The sequence below is a fragment of the Trachypithecus francoisi genome, unplaced genomic scaffold, assembly GCF_009764315.1.
Source record: "Trachypithecus francoisi isolate TF-2019V2 unplaced genomic scaffold, Tfra_2.0 Lachesis_group8, whole genome shotgun sequence".
Classification (NCBI taxonomy): Eukaryota; Metazoa; Chordata; class Mammalia; order Primates; family Cercopithecidae; genus Trachypithecus; species Trachypithecus francoisi.
This window is the reverse complement of record NW_022681473.1, coordinates 81,075,570-81,081,302: the sequence shown is the minus strand read 5'-3', so window position 1 is coordinate 81,081,302 and position 5,733 is coordinate 81,075,570. Positions and strand designations below refer to the sequence as shown.

General features: G+C 35.2%; 1 pseudogene; it reads left to right on the top strand.

Moving 5' to 3' along the window:
• Positions 1-1,687: 1,687 nt before the first annotated feature.
• LOC117081353 lies at positions 1,688-5,146 on the top strand (annotated as a pseudogene).
• The last annotated feature ends 587 nt before the right edge of the window (positions 5,147-5,733 follow it).

Below are 5,733 nucleotides of genomic sequence, written 5' to 3'. Positions count from 1 at the left end.
TTGAAGTCATGCCCAACACAGGATCCCTTAGCAAAAGACTGGAAAACTTACTGGTTCTAGGCATTCAAGAAAATGTCTTTTCAATCATTAGCTGATTACTAAGCTAATCAATCAGAGACTTTCATGGCTACATCATCCAAAGAAACCCTCCCCCAACCCCAAACAAATGACTGTTAAGTATACTAAATAATTTGAAATGGTTGCTATATATAAGTTCAGTATGTAAAAAATTAATTGTGCATAGTGTATTTCTTTGCACTAGCAATGACTAATTTAAAAATAAAAACTATAAAACAATGTTACTTATAGTAGAATCAAAGTAAATAAAATACCTAGAAAATTTAACAAAAGAAGTGCAAGATATGTACAATGCAAACTACAAAACACATTGAAAGAAATTAAAGATGGCAATTATCCCCAAATCAATCACAGTCCTTACTAAAATTTCACCTTATTTTTAAAATTAATATGATTCCTTTATAATTGACAGATAATTGCACATATTATGGAGGGAGAGTGTGATGTTTCAATTCATGTATACATTTTATAATGCTTAAATCAGCATAATTATATCCATTACTTTGTAAATGTATCATTTCTCTGTGATGATAATATTCAAAATCTTCTTTTCTAGCTATGTTGATATATACATAGCACTGTTATTAGCTGTAGTTACCTTATTTTGCAATATAGAACACCAAAACATATTCTTACTATTCGACTGTAACTTTGTACCTGTTGACCCCACTCTCCTGGTTCCCCCACCCTTCTGAAGACTCTGATAACTATTCTATTCTCTAATTCTATGACACTAACTCTTTTAGATTCCACGTATGAGTGAGGTTGTTTGTCTTTCTGTACCTGACTTTGACTTTTTTCACTTGACATTAATGTCCTCTAGCTTTATCTACATTTTTGCAAATGACCTGATTTTCTTCTGTTTTATGAATGAGCAGTATTAAATTCAGTATTCACATGGTGTGTATGTGTGTGTATAAATGTATTATATTTTCTTTATCTATCTATAGATGGGCGTTTAGATTGATTTCATATCTTAGCTATTGTGAATTGCATTGCAGTAAACTTGGGAGTTCAGGTATATCTTCCACATACTGATTTCATTTCCTCTGGATATATATGGAGTAATGTGATTTCTCGATCATATGGTAATTCTATTTTCAATTTTTTGGGGAACGCTTCATACTGTTTTTCATAATGGCTATATTTATTTACATTCCCATGAATTGTGCATAAGAAATCCTCCTGACTTTTTTTTTAAAAAGGATTGACAAGCTTATTATCAAATTCATATGAAAATGCAAAGAAACCAAAGTGACTATAATAATCTTGAAAAAGAACAAATTTGGAAGACTTCTTTCCAATTTCAAAATTTACTACAAAAACTAGAGTAACCCAACTGTGGTATTGAAATTAGAATAGATATGGATAGCAATGTTTCCATTTATGAAACGTTTTATAGAAATAAACCAATATATTTATAGTAAATTGATTTTTTTATGTGTGCCAACAAGTTCAATGGGCAACCAATGTTACAAAAAATCTACGTTCATAGGAGACAGCTATTTTACCTAGTAGTAGGAATAAGTAGACTTCAAGAGATGTGTTGTTGGAGTAGCAAGAGGTTATCAATTGATGCAAAGAGGGAAACCAGATCAGTAATAGAGCAATGGCATTAGGGTATAAAAGAGCCTCTCTCCTCATCATGAGCTCAGAAAAGGAGAGGTACAGAATCATTTATGCTTGAGAAATGCAGCTTGAGCCTGTGTCTCTGTAATTTCAGAACAGATAAGGAGAGATATAAGTTTGCATAAGTAGATTAGAGCCTGATTTGGAAGGCTATTCATACTGTGTAGGTAGTTCATGTCAATATTAAAAAAGAGAGGGGAAAATAAAAAGATAAAACAAGTCACCTGTAATTCCAATTTCAACTGAAAGACAAGTTATATTTGTAACTGAAAACTACTATTTATCACTAAAAAACCTATAATTATCTCACCCTACGCTTTTGTGCATGCTATTCTCTAAGACTAGAACATCTATTCTTTTCCTCCTTTGCCATTCTCTTCAACTCTACCTCCCATTATCTTTCACTAAGCCAATTTATATAGGGCTGGGTTAAAATGCTGCCTTCTCTGTGAACCCTTTTCTGACTTCATGCAGTTAATTTCCCCTTTGCTGGGTGCCCACACAGAATTTGTACAGTTCTTTACTTTCACACATTTCACCTTGAATTGTAATCTATCTGATTTTTTCCCTAGAAATTCATGTTCTCGAAACAGAGATGACTAGGTCTTAATTACCTCTATATCTTACTGCCTACACTGCCTCTGACATATGAGAGATATTCAACAAGTTTTAGTCGAAAATGTGTGAATAAATATCCCCAATTAATTGACTCATTGGTTAAGACTATCGGTCAGCTACTGCTCAATCTGTATATAATATGAAGAGAAAAACTTTAATTCTAATACTGTTACTTCCATTCAATACTAACATAAACAATTGATTATTTTACTTTGATTTAACTTCCTCTGCAACTGTTCCAGCCTTCTGTGATCCAGTCATGCCAGCTCTGCATATCATCTGTTTACATGTATCTGATCAAAATATTATTTTTCAGAAATCATTTCCTTGGCATGATTTCTAATATAAGCACTGTGTGGTCTGTGTCTTCTGAAATAAATGGTTGAGGGCATTGGCAGGCTTTTGTTGTCAATCTTACAACTAAAAAAAGATTGGTAAGCTCACCAAAATTTGTACCATAGCTGAAGTAGACTGATTCCATACAATAGGTCAAAGAAAAGTAGCATCAGGTCTAATTGGTTGAGTGTCAAATTTAAGTCCAGGACTTATTTGTTAGGTTTCTGCCTCGATGCTGTCTAACACTGTCCGTGGAGTCTTGAAGCCTCTTACTATTATTTTGTGGCTGTCTAGGTCTCCATAACAATCAGGCAAGATAAATAAGAGACATCCAAATATGATAAGTCAAACTATCTCTTTTCACTGATATGATTCTATAGTATATCTAGAAAATCCTAAAAACTCTGCAAAAACAGTTCGAGAACTAATAAACACATTCAGCAAAGTTTCAGGATAAAAAACCAATGTACAAAATCGGTTGCATTTCTATATACCAATAATATTCTAGCTAAGAGTCAAATGAATAACACAGCCCTGTTTACAATAGAGACAAAAAATGAAATACTTAGAAATACCGCTAACCAAGGAGGTTAAAGATCAATACAAGGAGAACTACATAATTCCACTGAAATAAATTTAAAAAAAGATACAAATTTAAGAAGAAACATCCAAGCTCCTTTGTGTCAGGACTGAGGCAGATTCAGAAGAATCTATCCAGCACATTGGGGATGAGCCAGTTTGATGGAATTCATTGTCATCATAAAATTCATTTTCACTGCTGGAGTAAGAGAACTCTGGGACTGTATTTGGAGACAAGTTCACTTGGCTTGGAGAAGTTAGAGTGCTACTCAGTGGTGAATGGCCACTGCCTGTACTATTTGGTGTAACAGTCTGATGCTGTCCCAAGGTAGCCAACACAGGTCCTATTGGTAGGGAAGATGGACGCTGCTGTCTTGACTTACACAACAGGTTCTGGAAGTAACACAATCTGGGAAGGCATTGTGCTGATCACAGGTTCCAAAGGACTAGGTTGATAGATTGCATCTACAGGATTAATAGTATTTATCATTCCATCTGCATGCTTCTCTGCATTACTCTCGTCTTCAGCAACCTGCAGTAACACAACGCAGTGTTTAATTGATTCTACCATGCTATTTGTTGTTTCTTTGAGAGTTTCCATTTTCTTTCTGTGTTCATCTTCTTTGCAGTTTTGAAGCTTGTCATCAAAAAACTTTAATTGTTCAATCAAGATTTGTAAGTAATCACATCAGCAGCAGCTCAGGAAATAGTCTAAAACTTCCAGATACCACAGAATCACTTAATTCTTCCACGTCCAGTGGAAAAAGTGATGCTGACGTTTTCAATTCATATGATAGTAGAGATGATGATGCGGAGGCAGGGTCCTTGGAGGAGCACAAAAGCATTATCATGCATCTCTTTTCACAGGTTAGGCTTGGGATGGATCTTACTAAGGTAGTTCTTCCAAGGTTTATTCTTGGAAGAAGATCTCTTTTAGAAATGTATGCAGACTGGGACCTGTTTGTGTCCATTAATGACTAGAAGGATCACAAGGATTGAATGGTTCTGGTTGTGAAATGGTACCTCTCCACCTTTCATGCAAGAAGGAAAGGATCAGTTAACAAAAGGCCATACTATCCCATTTTGGGCGAGATTTTTCAATGTCACTAGACACTACCAAATGATACTGAAGAGAACACAAAACTAGTTTCAGAAGGACCAGTTCCCTGGGATTCCAAAAACTGTGTAACATTCATGGCTGAGCAGGTTTCCCATCATCCACCCACTTCAGCCTTTTATGCTGAGTATTTTAACAAGAATATAAAATTCAGTGCTCATGTCTGGACCAAATTAAACCTCCTTGGGATGTCGACTGAGGTGCACAACATAGGGCAGGGCTGTATCTCATGTCTCGACTATGATGAATATTATGTTCTCACATTCCCCAATGGCTATGGAAGGTCTATCCTTAGAGTATCCTGGGTGGAATTAAGAGGAGAATGTTATATTAATTGTTCCAAACAGGCTAGAGTGCAAATATCATCTTCCACACTAAACCCTTCTATATGGGTAAGAAGCACAAAATTACTGCTGAGATTTTTTCTCCTAATGACAAGAAGTCTTTTTGCTCAACGAAGGGGAATGGAATAGTGTGATTTATGCAAAATATGCAACGGGAGAATAGATCCTTTGTAGATACCAAGAAGTTGCCTGTAATCAAGAAGAAAGTGAAGAAGCTAGAAGATCAAAACAAGTATGAACCCTGCAGCCTTTGGAAGGATGTCACTTTCAACTTAAAAATCAGCAGCTGAAGCAAAACACAGGTTTGAATAAAAGAGCAGAATCCCAAGAAAGGAAAGAGAAGGAAATTCAGTGGGAGAAAAGATTATTTCATAAAGATGGAGAATGTTGGGTTTATGATGAACCATTACTGAAATATCTTGGTCCTTCCAAGCGTCAGGTTTGAAGATGCAAAGTATATACCTGATGATCAGGACAGTAGGCATAATTCAGCAACAATCTTCCTTTAGGAGAAACCTGTTTACTACCTTACTAGAGTGGTTCTATCTCAGGGATCCTGGACTTTCTGACACAGATGAACAATTAAAGTGGGAAAAGCTTCCCTTTTCCCTCTGTGGCAGTTATGATTCTGACTTCAGTCCTGAGAACAACTTCAGGTTTTGAAAACAAGATAATGTCTGCTCCTTTTCCAAACCCCACACCTTGAAAATCATTTATAAATCCAAACCTGAAACTCTGCACTCTAGTACTGCTATTAAGATATACAATCTGTTTCTTAGTTCATATAATCTTGAGATACATACACACACACATATATATACACACCACATACCACACACATACACACACACACACACATATGCATATATATGTGTGTGTGTGTGTATATATATATATCTGATGTCAGATTTTTTCATAAATACTCTGCCTAATGTAAATATGTGTTCCTCTGAGTTGTTTTAGAAAATTACCACAATGTATTAAAATCAAATGTTAGGAAATGTCATGGTCTTACCTACAATAACTTTTATT